The 17,842-nt window shown below is 43.9% G+C and overlaps 1 pseudogene; it reads right to left on the reverse strand.

The window, feature by feature from the left end:
- Positions 1-1,295: 1,295 nt before the first annotated feature.
- The window catches only part of LOC119322053, an 18,796-nt pseudogene continuing 2,249 nt past the window's right edge, over positions 1,296-17,842 (reverse strand).

Below are 17,842 nucleotides of genomic sequence, written 5' to 3' on the forward strand. Positions count from 1 at the left end.
GAAGGCAACTCAAGTCCTTGTGTTGAATAAGATGACTGGCCCAAACATACACCTGACATAAATACACACAAGGACTCCCAGCCATAATGTTTGCAAATTCTTCGGTTTGCATCAACTGGTCGGTGGAGACCAAGAACCATGATGGAGACTACATACATATAGGCTATATAGCCGTTTTTTGAGCACATACAGAGTACAGGACTACAGGCTACATGGCAACACTTGTCTTTGCCAAACATGTTGGAACTCACGCCGCTTGCCGTCGGGCAGATCAACGTGGAACGCCGGTGCAACTAGCCAGAACAAGCACGTACACAACTAGCTAAGCAGACAACTAGGCAGGTGCATGCTTTGGATGCGAGGCTAGCTTATGAAGCAAACTAATCTCCGACGAGTCTAATCAATCTGTAGGAAAATACACGGCAAACAGCACGCATGAGATATCCTTTTTTTCTCCTCTGCCGTAGCTTCCCTGGGGATTTTCTCCTTTATTTATAATAGCTGAATTACAAAGACTCCAACACATACACAACCACGTGAGTAGTTGCCGACTTGGACTACCAACACGTATAATACCTTGACTCTGTCTAACTTGACACATACGTTTGAAATACCTAACAAAACACTCCTCCTGTACTGAATATGTCTTCTATCTATTCTACACTCCTCCTGTACTGAATATGTCTTCTATCTATTCTAGACAAGTGTAGTCATATACCCCATAAAGGTACATGAATCAGGAGTAGAACAGATAGAAGACCAAAATGAGAAAAAGAGTTGGCAGCAGGATAGTTCCTGCTGCAGCAGCATCTGTGTTCATGCATTCAGAAGCCTGCAACCAACGAGGCAACGAGCAGGATGTATAGATGTCATCTGCCCTTTCACCTGATCAAACAAGGTTTTAATTATATCACACAAGCGACCAAGCACCATGGTTTGATATATAAACAATTTCCCATTTCCATGCACAAGATAGCTCCTAACATTTGTTTTCTGAATAACCATGCTATTATATGAGCCATGATGTAAAGCAATTGCCAATACAGAGAGGGAAACACACAAGAGTGTCAGCCAGTAGATACTAATGTTTTGCTTAGCACAGTACTAGCAGCTGTATCTTTTACCTGTCTTTCGGAGTTAAAACAGTTAAAGATTCTAAATGACATTTGTGCCATATCACATTGAGTTGAGAAGAGAACAGTGAAATTGCTCAAATGAAGGGAACAACAAGACCTGCCAGCAGTAGTACCTATAGAATGAAGCTAGAAGATGTGGCAGAGAGTTTTTTTTTTTAGTTAACGATCTCTACCTCTGATGTTCTTGTCTGTGCTTCATTCCCTGAGCCTGGTGCAGCTACTTCATGGTCTCCTCTACATCCACTGGGCTGACTAAAAATATATAGAGTGGAAACAATAGAAAGAAATAATTATGGCAGATTAGTGGGAAGAGCAACCAGACAAACAAATTAAGATCTAGGTTCGGATGAGATAATTTACCTCCTGATTAAGACGACCTGCTGGTCAAGAAGTACTGTGAAAGCATATCCCTCGCCCTGACAGCATCCTCATTTGCTAACTGACGCACTTCCCCACGATAATCCGGCTCCTCAATGCTCGGCATGGCCACATCATCCTCCATATCTATGACTATGTTATGCAAGCAGCAGCAGGCATGGATTGTAGGAACTAGAGTTTCCAGACTGGCAAGGCATGAGGTCTCTCCCTGTAGGTACTTCCATGTGTCTTTCAACCTTTCCAGCGCCTTCTGACCGCAGGTTGTGGCTGCATTGTGTCTCCTATTGAACTCCGCCTGGGAGTCTGAGAGCACTTCTTCCTGGTAAGGTGTGAGCAGCCATGGGAGAAGAGGGTATCCTGCATCACCAATTATATATTCCCCGACTTCTGATCCATCAGATGCCACCTTCAGCTTGTTGCCATTCAGCCAAGCACCCTTCTTGCACTTCTTGAAAAAATAGGATTCATGCAAAATGCTTGACTGGTTCATGCTGCTTATCGCTCCCCACCAAATGCTCCTGAACCTCATTTCTGGATCAATAACGAGCTGCAATAGGATGCTATCATTCTTCTCACGGTCCGAGTTTGGTCCAAATGGGATGTGAGTTGTACATATAACACCGCAGCAGTTATGCATATCGTAGACCTTGTCAAACATGGATTTGATCTTGTCAAATTTACTAGAGTTTGGCCACCGCAAGTGGTGCCTTCCTCGCTTCCATACAGCATCAACAAAGCTTTCGGTTACCAACAAAACGGTTGACTCGCTCACACTGACAGAGGATCCTATGGTCTCCGGTGACTCACTAGAGTACAACCTTTTCAGAGCAATGGCCACTCGCTCTTCTAAACACAGTACCCTCCCGTCGTCAAAGGTGTAGCTGTTCATATCTTTCACTGACGGAACATAAACCAAGCTGCAGATGTAGCTAAATGTTTTTCTTGTCATTTTGAAGACAGACTCAAATCTTTGTGTGTCCTCGAAACAAGTTAAGGTTCCTACATGAGAAGAAAAGATAAAAGTGATCCATAGCTTGCAAGGCAAGACCTCTCAACTGTGACAGTTAAAATAGTGAGATCTAGAAATCTTATATGAGGTTCAACTTTTAAAGATACTACTTTAATTTAAAATTTGGACACAGCCATGGGGAAAAGGTAAGTATAAAAGACATTTAGCAGATGAGAGAGTTGAGCCAAACCAACACATGACGGTGGTTGACCTGACTACCATGTATTTGTTGCCCTAGTGTCCTACCCCGGAAGGGCGTATTGCGACCGTAGAGAATATATTCAAACTCCATCATACAGTATGATTGAAAGGAAGAAAACACAGAAAACAAATAAAATAAAAGGAGCAAACAGATAAATTAAGATGAATGAGCAATGCAAATTTAATTACCTCTAGACATGAAAGCAGAGAGGTTGACATTTGTCTCCAAGTTGTAGGGGTCAGCTGTGTACAAGACATACCATTTCCTTGGGTTATCACCTTCACGTGCATATGCCTTGACATGCTCAACATGGCTGAACTTGTCCCACTCAGGGCCAGATTGTCCCGCGGCTATGGAAGCGAGCAGTGCTATGGTGCAGTATAGCTCCAAATGCCTTGGGTTTATACCTCCCATGTATTTTGGTAGTGTTTCCATCACTTTATTCGACAGCATGAGCCTCTGGAGTGCAGGAACACCCTCCAACACCTTCAGCTTTGGGCAGTACCGGATACTAAGCTTCTGCAGTCTTGGGAGATTAGTGATCCTCTCCAGGTCAAGGTGTTCATTCAGATCCAGCTCAGCCAGAGATGCAAAGTTTTCTAGGGAGATGAAACCCTGGACACAATGTATGGATAATTTATTTAAAGTCCTTGCCTGGGAGGCAAGGCCAGGAGGAAGGCACTTCAATTTGCAGCGGCTTAGCAAAAGTTCCAGCAGGACAGGAAAGGCCTGTTTCCGGCGATCTTGACGCCATGGCTGACACCGGAGTTCAGCTGGACCAGACGGCGGCGGCACCCCGCAACGACGGCGGGGATGGGAGCCGCTCGCGCACTCCCCCACGGGGGCGCAGCCGTGGTCGGAGCCGCGTCAGGGGGGAGCGGCAGGTGCTGATCCACCAAGCGGCGGCCACTGAGCACCGCCGCTCGTGCCCAGCGCGGGCACCACGTTCCCAATGCTCACGACCACAAACTACATCGAGTGGTCTCTCGTGATGAAGGTGCACCTGGAGTCCTGGGGGCTCTGGGACGCGATCCAAGGCAACGCACAACACGTGCGTGATGACAAGACGACGCTCGGCGTTCTATTCCGGGCCGTCCCCCCGGAGATGCTCGGCGTCCTCATCGTCAAGGAGACGGCAAAGGAGGCCTGGGACACGATCAAGGTAATGCGCATGGGGGTGCACCGTGTGCGCGAGGCGACCGCGCAACGGCTGCGCGCGGAGTTTGAGCAGATCACCTTCCGCGACGGCGAGACTCTCGACTCCTTTGGCATGCGGATCACTACCCTAGTCAACCAGCTGCGCACGTTGGGGGACAACGTCGACGAGGAGCGCGTGATCCAGAAGGTTCTCCGTGTCGCCCCGCCCGCTACACCCAGATCGCAGTCGCGATCGAGACGCTCCTTGACCTGACCACAATCTCGGTCGAGGAGCTGATCGGTCGACTGCGCACCACAGAGGAGCGCTGCGGTGGCGGGGCGATTCAGGCCAGCGGAGGCGGCCAGCTGTACATGACGGAGCAGCAGTGGGACCGGTCTTTGTTTGTCTAGGTCTATATGTCTGCAGGTTGGATCCTTCCGATCTAGACTTCTCTTCATTGGCGGCGGTAGCTGTTCTGGTGCGCTAGTCCTATGTGGCCTTAGCATGACGACTTGTCGACTGTCTACTATAATAACATTTTCCCGGCTCCCACGAGGGAGGGGTGTTTACGGCGGTGCGACTTCAGCTCGCTCTAGTGCCTGTAGTTGTCGCTAGGTGGTCTACGGACCTGAATGTATTTTTTACTTCTGGTGTTCTTTGTACTACCTTAATAATTAATGAATAGATCTGTTTCGAAAACAAAAATACATGACAAACGCGGAAATTAATTATGGAAACTCTGTGTTTCATTCATCATCGTATGATTACAAATACATCAATGTTACATGCTCCCATTGGAGTTTTCCTATTTTGCCTTCTGCGACTATGTTTAAGAAGTATCTGACTTGGAAGATTGCATGTAGTCCGCTGATTCCCGGTGCTTTTGCAAAGCGTCCGGTTAATTACATCTGCAGGTCAAGCCTACAGAAAACCTCCGATTAAACTGCGTGCGGTCGTCGTCGTGAAATTTGCTCATCCATGAAGCATGTGTGATGTTTGGAGAAAAGATGTAGATGGTGGTGATACGTAGGTGCGGGTGGCTTTGTTTTGCCTGAACCCAGTCACGATACGCCATCACCATGTCGGTATTTAGAACGGAATTTGTTGATGAAGATGATGACCTTTGCCTTGTCGGTGCCCAGTCATGTACCCAAGAATTCATCAAACATGGACATGTATATGTTGCTTTCGCCTCGTCGGTGCCCAGCAACGAAGTGTCCGATCCCGATTGGGATTGTGACATGTTAATGGAATATAGTGACCTGGCTGTGTTGGCACTTGGACATGATTTTGCCTAGCCTTGTCGGCACTAGACATGAGATGGATATGATGGATTTGACCATAACCTCATGGAGATTAGGCCATAGATTTGAGATAGACCATTGATAGAGCATGCCTTTTCTCCTTTATTTTACGAATCAGGGGTTGCACACCGCCGATATAGATGAAGCAATCGACGATGTATTTTTGTGAGGATTTTCATCTACTCCGCATGGGCGACGTTGATGAAGCGATCGTGCCTTGGTCGTAGGTTTCCGCATGGCCGACGTTGGTGAGACGGTCGTGCCATGGTTGTATATTTTACATGAGCGACTTTGATGAGGCGGCCGTGCCATGGTTGTATATTTTTACATGGACGACTTTGATGAGGCGGTCGTGCCATGATAAAGATTTATAGAATAGCCAAGTAGACATCATTCTTCTTCCATCACACAAAGCTCATTGATGCGGTCAGATCTTATAACTTATCATCAAGACCAATGGTTTTGGCAAAGATCAGCATGTTGATGAAGCTTCGGCGTCGTCCGCGGTCGACGAAACTTTTACGGTGAAGATTGAGAAGGGGAAAAAAGGGGCGTGGAGTTGGGAGCGTGCTTAAGGGCGAGAGCTTTGGCTGGTGTGCGTGGAGCCTGTCGGCGTGGATGTGTTTGTACCTGCGTCCTCTCCCCCCTGAACGAGGGCTGGCCTCTCGCTTTATATAGGCGCTGGCCGTGGCTCAAGGCGGTGCAAAACGCGTGCGCTTAAACGGCAAGGGAATCGTGTGCGTTTCTTCCACTTTATTATTTTTTGAACGCCAATAAAGATAGCCCTGCCTTTTTTGAACGCCAATAAAGATAGCCCTGCCATGCGGGCCTTGCTCTGTTACGTTGTAATCAAGGAAATCTGTGTACCTTGGCTGATCGTGGCAGAACTGTATTAGCAGTAGAAAAGGAAAATTAAAGGTTGCATGCATGCAACAGGTGACGTGGTACACATTAACTAGCAACCTGGCTAGCTTTGTACATGAGTATTTCCCTCTTCTCATAATTATTCCTCTTAAACCAAAAGGTAAAACTTCAAACTATTTGCACCACTGCATTCTACATGATGAACTCTACAAATAGAGTACAATATTTGATATACTATTTCTTTCATAATTTTTGGCACATGGGACCCACACGTCATAGAGTGCTGCCCTGGTATTATGAACTTTGGTACAAAAATACGTCAAACAAGATCGTAAGTTTTCTTGGAAAAAAAGGAGAGAAATAAACACATTGGTTATAGTTTTTTCTTCATGTGTCTCGGTTAATAGCGCCTCGAGTGTGGACGGAGTTTTAATAACAACAATCATACATTATGCTGCAATGAACATCCGACGAGCTAGCAGATCATCCACAAGGGCTTGCACCTCAAGACAATCTCAACTTTTTAGGTAGGGGGGGAGAGGAGGGGAGGTATTACACATTTATCATAGTATTATTCATTACACATGTACCATAGCATTATTCTTTTGATCTCCCTGGAGTCAAATCTTGTTATCCTACCCCAGATCAATGAACTGATATCTCCAACCAGAACCCCCAAACCACCCCGCATGTCCAAGCGGACAGCTCAGACAAATAAAACTCCAATTGGACCTCTCGTACTCGGTCCATTTGTTTCAACTACTCGGCAGTCGGCACCATCTAAATCCAGTCCATATGTGAGGTGGGTTTTGGAGCCTTCCGGACGTGTCCGTCATGTCAACTCGACACGCCAGGCCCATCCAAATCCTCCCAAATCGACCCCACCCTCTCACCCTAGCATGCATGCTTCCTCTCCTGTTTTATAATATTCCGGCTACTTAAGTCTTTACCTAATAATAAAGCGCCTACTGCTTCTAGTCGTACGTCGTTATCAATTTTGCAAAAAAGACCCTCTATTTCTGAGAACTCAACCCACGGTCCTATTTTAATGGAAAAAGGTTCATTTTTCATTTTTTAGAAAACCATCTGGTCTTTTAGTTAATCAACATGCGGTCCTAAATTTAAGTGAAAAGAACGATTCGCTTTCTTCAGACACCACCACCCCCGATCTTAGTTAATCAACCCGCTATCCATCTATTATTATTTTTTGGACAGGTTCAAATGCTTTTTATAAATATTCATATCTTTTAAACCCTAACTCCAATTTTGACATGTCATATATGAAAATTGATTAGGAAAATGTAAAGAATTTAAATATGATGTAATTTTACCTCTTAATATTTAAAAAATGTTATTCAATTTTTTTTAATATTCATATCTTCTAAACCCTAACTTCAATTTTGACATTTTATATATGGAAATTGATTAAAAATGTGTAGAATATGAATATGCTGTTATTTTACATGTTAAACATTTTTAAATGCTATTTAGGGGACACCATTGATAAATAGCGCATGGTCCATCTTTCTTTCATACCGGTGTAGGTTCGGGTGAAATTAACACCTCAGCAAAATTAGTTTGGAGAAGAAAGAAACCATCAATAATCATGCATGCACGACTCGCTAAAACCTCCAGGTAAGAAAAGGTAGATTTCTCATCTTATGTGGAGAGAAAGATAGACACCTTAGAATGGAGAGAAAGAGAGACACCTTAGAATTGGCCACATTCAAGCGAGTTGTGATTGTGAGCATTGAGGCCGCTGTCGACAAGGGTGGGAAGGAAGGTAAGCAGCAACATAGATGGGATGCACGTGGACCCATTGAGGTCTTCAGTCATGATTATTCTGTTAGGGACCTGTGGTCAGTGGCGGAGGCAGCGTGTAGGCACGGTGGGCCGTGGCCCACCCAGAATTTGGAGAATTTTTTTCTACCATGTACTAATTTAGCCCAAATGATTGTCCAAAGCCCAGCCCCAGCCGTCTAGGTTTCTTCTCGCGTGTGAAGGCAGCTCCGTGCCTCCGTCTCCTCTCTGGCCATGCCGCCTCAGCGGCTCAGCCCTCACCCATCTCTCCTCCGAGCTCCAGCCACTGGTTCCCCTCCTCTCGCCGCTCGGCCCACCCACAGTCGCCGTCGTCGGGCCAGGAGAGACGAGACAGGGGCATCCGCTGCGTCTCCCGTGCGGACTGCGGCTGGATCGATCCTGCCGTGCTCGCGGCTGGCTGGACACCACTCCAGCTGCGTCTCCCTCACCACCGCCGGACCAGTACTGCGCCGGACGGCCTCAAATCATCTTCCCCAACCTCCGTTTGAACAAATCAGCAAGGTGAGATTCCAAGCTTTCCCCCAAAGTTGATGCTTTGCTGCTTCCAAATAAACTGATGCCCAGTCCAGTGTATATGAATTATGAATTGCTAGTAGTTGATGTCCAGTGGCCCAATCCAGCGTAGATTTGTACTGGTTTATATGCAATGGTCAATAGTTGATGCTTATATTGTGTAGAACTGATTAAGTATGCTGCTGCTACCAATGATGTTTTAATTTTGATATAATTGCATAGCAGAACATGAAGAGGAATGGTGCCATTCTGGACCTTTTTTGAAAACATGAAGAGAAAGCAAGGAAGATTGCTACTGAACATCACACTGAAGATATTGAAAATGCGCGGTGTCCTAATTCCCCACCTCCAATCCATTCTGATATGGACATGGATACAGATAGTGAGATCGATGTTGAAATTGAAGATGCAACGCCAAGTCTTCCATCACCCCAACAGCCAAGTGCACATGTCTTTTCAGGTGATCCTGGGAAAAGAACTCCTATTTCAGAGTATGCTTTTAATGATCAAGATAGTGTTCGAAGAAGATACATTGCAAAAACTGCATGCCGACCATATGCACATGCTTTTCAAGTCAGGAAAATCTATGGTAAAAATCGACACTTTAGTTTTGTTTGGTTTGAAAAGTACACTTGGTTAGAATATAGTGTCTCCAAGGAAGCAGCATATTGCTTTGTGTGCTATTTGTTCAAAGGGAAAACTAATGGGGGGCCTAGGGGTGATGCCTTTGTTAAAACTGGTTGGAGAAATTGGAACAAACCTGATGCACTGGACAAACATATGGGCGGTATTGGTAGTATTCACAACCAAGCTCAAGAGAAGTACAATTTATTTGTGACACCTCAAACGTCAATTGGTAATACCATGGTGAGGGTGTCTAAACAGGATCTGCGTCTTTACAAGGCTAGGCTAACTTATTCACTAAGATGCTTGAGGTTTCTTTTGAACCAAGGATTGGCATTTCGTGGACATGATGAGAGTGAAGAATCTAGCAATAGGGGAAACTTTCTTGAACTTCTAAAATGGCTTGTAGAAAATGATGAAGAAGTTGATAAGATTGTTTTGCACAATGCTCCTGGAAACTGCATCTTGACTAGTCCAACGATACAAAAACAAATTATTGAATCTTGTGCTGTGTTAACTACAAAACAAATTATTGAAGATCTTGCTGATGAGCACTATGCAATCCTAGCTGATGAGTCTAGTGATGCATCTCATAAAGAGCAACTTGCTATTTGCATACGTTATGTTGATAAAGTTGGAAAGGGGTGTGAGAGGTTTCTTGGAGTTGTTCATGTTGCCAACACAACTTCCTTGTCACTTAAAGCTGCAATTGAATCTTTGCTTACCGATCATCATTTGACTCTTACTCAAATCCGTGGGCAAGGATATGACGGGGCTAGCAACATGAAAGGGGAGATTAAAGGGTTGAAAACATTGATCATGAAAGAGTCGCCTTCTGCTTATTACATTCATTGCTTTGCACATCAACTTCAATTGGTTCTTATTGCCGTGGCAAAGGGAAATGAACCATGTAAATGGTTTTTTGATCATGTTTCTTACTTGCTGAATATTGTTGGAGTTTCTTGCAAGCGTCATGACATGCTTCGAGATGTTAGAGCTCAAAAGGTTTTGGAAGCACTTGAAATGGGTGAAATTGAAAGTGGAAGTGGGTTAAATCAAGAGATGGGATTAGCTAGACCCGGTGATACTCGGTGGGGTTCTCATTTTCGAACCATTCTGCACATTATTACCGTGTACCCCACAATACTAGAAGTACTTGATACTATTGGAAAAGATCCTTCACAAAGTGGTGAGTGGACAAGAATATGTGCAGTGGCTTTTGCCTTGGAGCCATATGACTTTGTTTTCAATCTTCATGTGATGCTTGTTATTCTTGGCCACACTAATGAGTTGTCTCAGTCATTGCAAAAGAGAGATCAAGATATTGTTAATGCAATGGCACTTGTTAGTTTGGCAAAGAATAAAATGTGACATATGAGGTCTCATGGCTGGGAAGAATTTCTTGCAAAGGTGACATTGTTTTGCAACAAACATGGCATTGAAGTTCCTACACCGGAGGATAATTATGTGCCTCATGGAAGATCACCTCGGTATTATGAAGTGCAAACAAATGATGATCGTTATAGAAGAGAAGTATATCTTGGTATCCTTGATCAAATCATTCAAGAGCTTGACAATAGATTTGATGAGGTTAATATGGAGTTGCTTATTTGCATGTCTGCTTTGAACCCCGCCAATTCATTTGCTTCTTATGATGCACTCAAGGTAATGAAACTTGCTGAATTCTACCCCCAGGACATATCAAGCATGGATTTGGTAAGGCTTGAATTCCAACTTGATACTTTTATTGATGATATGAGACAAGATGATAGGTTCAGATCTGTGCGTAATATTGGTGAACTCTCTGTTATGCTTGTTGGTACAAACAAACATGTTCTCTATGATTTGGTCTACATGCTTATCAAATTGGTATTGATCTTACCGGTGGCCACAGCGAGTGTTGAAAGAGTATTTTCGGCAATGGATGTAGTGAAAAATAAGTTGAGAAATAGTATGAGTGATGATCTCATGAATAATTGTTTAGTAACATTCATTGAGCGAGATGTGTTCTTGAAAGTAAGCGAGGAAGACATAGTTGAAGATTTCATGGCAAAGGAACGTCGTAGAGTTACTTAGTGTTATAGTTTCTACATGCCTACATATTTGTATCTTTCATGTAAGACTATTTGTATTTGCAACGTTGCAAATTTGGAATATTTGGGAACTATAATGTTGTCTGACTTGATTGGGCTATTTGTATTATATTTTTGCCAACTATTGTATGTATGACACTTGGATTAGGTAGAATTTTTTTAGGTGTGCACACCCACCATTTCATTCCTGGCTCCGCCACTGCCTGTGGTATATTTTTTCCCGTTGCAATGTACGTGAATAATAAATGGGCTATTACTTCTGGCGGTTCGTCACCAAAATTGCCTCAAAAGTTGCAAAAAATTACCCACTGATGCCACATGTAACTGATAAAAAACGTTTCACAGGAGAATCCCCACCTGGCACGGCCCATGCAGTACAAACCTTCTATAATGTGCTCTGCATGCTGGGAGAAAACACAACATGTCTATTTGTTCTGGCCCATGTCCAGGCGCCCTGTTTTTAAAATTTCGTTTTTTTATATTTCATTCTCTTTTCTGTCTTCTTTTTTCTACTTTAAAGAATTTGGGACTTGATAAATAGTTCCAAAACTAAAATAAATGCGAATTAAAAAAAACAACTTTTCATAATTAATAAAACTTTGTGGATTGAGAAAATGTTCACGACTTCTAAAAAACTGCTCACATATTGAAAAAATATTTGCAATTTTGAAAACAAATCAGGAAATAAAAATATTCATGATTTTTAAAGAAGTTCATGTATTAAAAATGTTATTGAAATTTAAAAAAATCACCAATTCAAAAAATGTTCATGAATTGAAAAATATCCTAAGAATTCAAAAACTGTTTGTGACTTATAAAATAGATTATTGATTCATAAAATGTTCTCTGATTCAAAAATGATCATGCATTTCAAAAAATGTTCGTTAAATAAAAAAAATCGGGAATTTCAAACATTGTGTCACAAATTTTAAAAAACAATGTTTATCGATTCTAGAAATGTTCGCCTATTCAAAAAAAATGTTTTAAAAATTTCACAATTTTTAATTTTTTTGCAAAGAGTATCAGATGATTGTGAATTAAAAAATGATTGAAATCCCCCAAAATAAATCACGAAATTGCAAAGTGTTCATGATTTCAGATATGTTCATGAGTTTAAAAAAATGTTCATGATTTTCAAACGAAAATGAGAGTGATAGTGTATCTAGGTGATGCAGCAAAATGTGGTCATGGCCATCGGATATTATGATTTTTTTTCCTTGCAAAGCACGGGCCGTTTTACTAGTAACTATAATATTCCAGCTAATATATTTTAGACATACAACTACTTTAAAACTACAAATTTGATATAGAAAATTGAGGTGAAATCCTATCCACATTTGTAGTTTTCTAGTGATGTCATATGCTGGTGCAGATTGTTGTGTTGAGTTACCACAGCTCTCATTTTTCATAAACTGAAGCAATACATGTTGAGTTTTTAGGCTAAAAAGCCAAGTTGATGCAAACCTACAATTACGATCAACTTCATAGTATATATGATGCATTCCGTTTTAGAAACTTCAGTCATGGTCAATCACAGGAAATGCAGACGTATGCAAAAATGCAGAGATTTCGAATTAGCAAAACTAGGGATCAAAGGATGAATGAATGGATGCGGTGTTAGTGTTACTGTTACCCGGCAGCGGCACGGCTTCGGTGTTGCCATGGATCGAACACGGTGGATCCGTGGCTGACGGTGCAGATGGCAGCGATGTTGCAAGGCCTGCCCACGCGACTCGGCGGCGGCGGCCGTACTGGAAACCATCTTGTATCTTCTTAAATGCATCGACTGTACAACTGTTGTTTCCCCTCAAAAATGCAATGTATGCTAGAGAGAAATGAGCACTGAAACAGAGAAACACTACACCAGCTAGAGAGAAGCAACAGCCCGGTGAGCTGTAGCAAACGAGGCACCAGCTAGAGAAAAATACATTATGATATTATAACACTGGAAAGACGACAGGGAAAAGGAAAACGCAAAACCACAATGAACTGAATTAGACCGACTGTTGTACCAAAGAAATGCTCGGATTCCAATCGAATTAGCAAACCTGAGAATTGAACAACGACAAATGTGTGGCGCCGCTCAACTAAAACTTGTCCTCCATAAGTCGGCTCAACAAGTGCAGGGAGAGTTGTAAATTTTGGGCTGGAGCGATCTTCGAACTAGGGTCAGAGTTACATTGATGGCATTGCACTTTAGGTGCACTTTGGATATGCCATCTGTGCTTTATATCCATCTAGTGAATACTGAAGAAAGAAGAAGCAGAAGAAACACCATGCAACATTTCCTCTCTGCACCACTATTTGCAGTGCTACATTCTCAGGAGGTGTATTTGGTTTTCAATTCACCACTAAAGAGGTGTGTTTGGACTCCCTGCCAATATGTTTGCAGGTTATTCAGTCTGCACCAAACCAACTGATGGATGGAAATTACACATAGTTTCCACATACCTATGTTACATTGTCGGTTTTCCGATACAGAATACATGACGACAAAGTAGATAGATGACCAAACTTAAAACAACGTTCAACTTTAGTTCAGTCTGCACCATCAAAGCAGTTTGCCAAGGCTGCTCTGCACTCATGCATTTAAAGGCTCCACTCCGCAGAATGACCAAATCAGGGCTCAAGGCTTCCCTTCCACCTGATCAAATCCAGGTTTTAGTTGTATCAGATAAATGTCCATTTAAAGGCACCAGGATGTGATATATCAACAATTTCAATTTCCATGTATAGCAGATATAGCTGCTTAACTTTATTTTGTCTGAATCACATTGCTATTAAACGAACCATCAACTAGACCACTTGTCGGTACAAAGAGGGAATACACAAGAATCTCAGTTAATAGTTACTGATGTTTTCTTTCATTACTTACTTACTTACTAAGCCTTTTGTCCCAAACAAGTTGGGCTAGGCTAAATATGAAACCCTTTTACGAGGACTTTCCAGGAGGTCACCCATCCTAGTACTACTCTCGCCCAAATGGGTTTCATACCCAAAGGACTAGCTAGTTTTTACAAAGTTAGTACAAAGTTGGGTCATCTATTTTGGAACAGAGGGAGTATGTAACTAGTGTAAGCAATGGAGTCAATCAGTTTAATGATTCTCACTGAGATTAGTGCATCTCAAAAAGACAAACCAAGAACAAGAGAACTGAGAAATTGCTTAATGGAAGGATTAACAATACTCTGAAGCAGAGAGTGCTAGCAGCAGTACCTAGAATAAAGATGTGCCATCTTCCTCTACCGTTCTTGTCTGCGTTCCTTGTGCCTTGCCTTGATCCCCTGAGCCTGATGAAACTACTTCATGGTCCTCTTCTGCATCCACTACGAACAGAAGAAGGATGGAATCAACATATATGGATGGAAGGTACAAAACGGATCAAACAAGACAAATTAAGATGAAAGAGCAATGCTGAATTACCTCTCGACATGGAAGACCGACTGACATTTGTCTCCAACTTGTAGGGGTTACCTGTGTATAAGACGTACCATTTCCTTGCATTATCTCCTTCACGTGCATAAGCCTTGACATGCTCAACATGGCTGAACTTGTCCCACTCTAGGCCAAATTGTCCCACGGCTATGGAAGCGAGTAGTGCTAAGCTGCAGTATAGCTCCAAATGCCTTGGTTTTATACTTCCCATGTATTCTGGGAGTGTCTCCATATCTTTCTCCGTGAGTATGAGCCTCTGGAGTGCAGGAACACCTTCCAACGTCTTCAGCTTTGGGCAATCTTCAATGGTAAGCTTCTGTAGTCTTGGAAGATTAGTGATCCTCTCCAGGTCAAGGATTTCATCCAGTTCCAGCTCAACCACAGATGGAAAGTTCTCTAGAGAGATGAGACTCTGGACATAGTATATGAATAATTTATTCAAAGCCTTTGCCTGGGAGGCAAGGCCAGGAGGAAGACGCTTCAATTTGCAGTGCTTTAAAACAAGTTGCTGCAAGACAGGAAAGGCTTGCACTTGCTCCTCCCACTCCCACTTCTCCCATTCCACCATTCCTAATAAATTCATCGTTTGCAATCTAGGAAATGCGGGCACCATCTGGGAAGGACGAGAATTGTGGTGGTGGTAGGGTTGCAGGAATTCAGGTCCAACACACTTGATGGCTGGAGCACGATTGAGCTGAATGAACTCTAAACAGGGGAGCTGGAACAAGCCATCAGGGAGTTGTGTGGAGCAAGCTAGGTTACCCATGAACAGAATCCTCAAGCTCTTGAGGGGCACAACTGATGACGACATCATCCACCTTGGAAGGGATCGGCCAAAATATCCTTGGATGTCCAGAGCTTCTAACCAGGGTGGAGGGCAGAGCTCATCAAACACCTGCTCGATCTGTTGTTGCTCTTCCTCAGAGACACCATCTTCCTCTTTAATCAATCCATCATCTCCCAATATACAACCACAATTTAAGGATAGATTAGTAAGATGCACCTTGTCGCCAAGCTTTGCCATTGCTGCAGATGAGGAAGCAGTTACATTCTCCAACCCATCCATTTGAAGCATCTTGAGCTGAGAAAGAGGACCCAACTCTTCCACACTACACCAATCACCATCCACCTGCGCTGGAAACCCACATACTATCCTCAAGTTTGTTAGAGCACAAAACCCCCTAGGTATGCCTTTAATACTTGTTGCATGGAAGTTAAGGTACCTTAGCTGCTCTAACTTTACAAAGCTATGCGGAAGTTTCACAAACTGTTTGCATCCTCTGAGGCTAATGTACTGCAAGAATTTCATCTTTCCAATGCTATCAGGCAGACTAGATATATCACTGTTTTCTAAGGACAAGTACCTCAGGTGCTTGAGCTCATGCAAAGATTCAAGCAATTCTACAACATGTGCAGAATCTATATATAAAGTTCGTAGGCATGGAAAATGAACTAATGAATCACCAGGCTTGATATTTATATAGCCAGCTAATATTAGTGCCCTTAATGTATTTTGAGCTTGCAAAGAGCTCCAGTCTAACCCATCTGATTCTGATGCTTTGCTTTCTAGAGATAACCGAAGAAAGTCGCGTGCACTAAGTTTACTAACAATATTAGTTTCTCCATTGTGAGCTGCTAGTACCTCATCTCTAGCCACAAATTGAGCAAATGAGCGTACAACATCATGCATGTTGCAAACCTCTTGATCAACATACCCTGTATTTGGCACGATAAGATTCCTCAGTATCAAATCCTTATAGTATTTTCTTCCTAGTTCTTCTAAGTCATCTGAGGTCCCATGAAGAAATCCTTCACTAATCCACATGCCAATGATTTCAGGGCTAAAAAACACTGCAGTTTTAGGGAGAAGGGAGTAATGCAGAAAGCATTGTTTGGCACTAGAAGATAAATCTTCATAGCTTAAATATATTGCATGATTTAGCTCTTCGGGCAGTCCAGATATTGACCATATAGAATCATCCAGAACCATCTCCCACTCACGGAGTTTTCTGTCCTTCTGACACAAGAGCCCTCCCATTACTTTGACAGCAAGAGGCAAACCATCACATTTTGCTACAATTTGCACTCCAATATCCTTGAGCATATCAATTTCACATTCATCTCTCTGACTTGAGATTATCTGCAAGCAGTTGAACTTATAGTCAATAAGGAGTGGTTTTCATTGAGAGAGAAAATAACAATTTAATAACTGCTAGTGTCAACTCAATATTAGTCAATAAAAAGCTAGTGGAAATAATAGACTCATGAAAGATTGGTTACTGTATTGCCTAAGTTAAACTATACGGAAAAAGGGTTCCCCCCCCCCACCCCCCACCCCACTTTGTATTACAAAGCAAGCAACACCGATCACATATCAATTGATGGGGCGAGAAGCACAACAAGCCCAAAAGAAAAGAGAAAGAAAAAGGAAGAAGCAAATGCCAACAACGGCAGCTTCACAAAGCGCGGATGACCCGCCACCGCTACGCCCTCCGGATTTGACCCACCACAGTCCATGGTTCCGATCCGCCGCGTAGCAAGCAGTACCTCCAAGAAGGAATGCGATGTTGATGACGTTGCTGCCTGGACATGTCCTAGGGTTTCCCCCGACACGCGGAGGGGAGTGGGGGCTGGATACCACCGACACCCTCCAGGAAGGAATGGTGGCACCCGCGGGTGTCACCGCATCGGAGCCGGAAGAACCGGCAAGGATTTCTCCCGCACTCCAAACCCCACCGCCCAACCGGGCCGGCGCCAACCAGCCAACTCACTGCCCACGAGCATGCGTCACCACGGTCTTGACGCCACCCACGCCGCCTCACTGAGATCACTAGCACGAGGCCAAAAGGACAGAAAGAGAATCACCAGGCATTGGGAGCAGCAACACCGGAGCCGCGCGGGAGAGAACCATCTCCACCACCGTCATGCGGGAGGCCCGTGCCTCTAGTATCATCGTGGTCGCCGTTCGAACACGGCAGCAGGGCATACCAGACCACCCCTGGCCTGGCCAGGCCCAAATCGGACCAGCTAAGCCCCGTCGGCCATGCTGTAGTAGGTCAGCGCCAGCGCCGCCAGCACCCACCCGCCCATCGCTGCTCTCTCGCCTCCCGAAAGCCACACCGCCGACACGCCCCGTTGCCGGCTTGCCCAGAACCAGATGGGGCACAAAGGGCCCAGATCTGGGCCGAGCAGGCGCCACTAGATTGCACAGCCGCGCCACCTCACTGCGTAGCAAATCACACGCGACCACGACAGGGCACCCCGCCGCCGCCTAGGAGCACCCCAAGGCGTCGCTCCGCCCCACGTCGGCGTGTCACCAAGAGGG

The sequence above is a fragment of the Triticum dicoccoides genome, chromosome 6B (genome assembly GCF_002162155.2).
Source record: "Triticum dicoccoides isolate Atlit2015 ecotype Zavitan chromosome 6B, WEW_v2.0, whole genome shotgun sequence".
In the NCBI taxonomy this organism is placed as follows: domain Eukaryota; kingdom Viridiplantae; phylum Streptophyta; class Magnoliopsida; order Poales; family Poaceae; genus Triticum; species Triticum dicoccoides.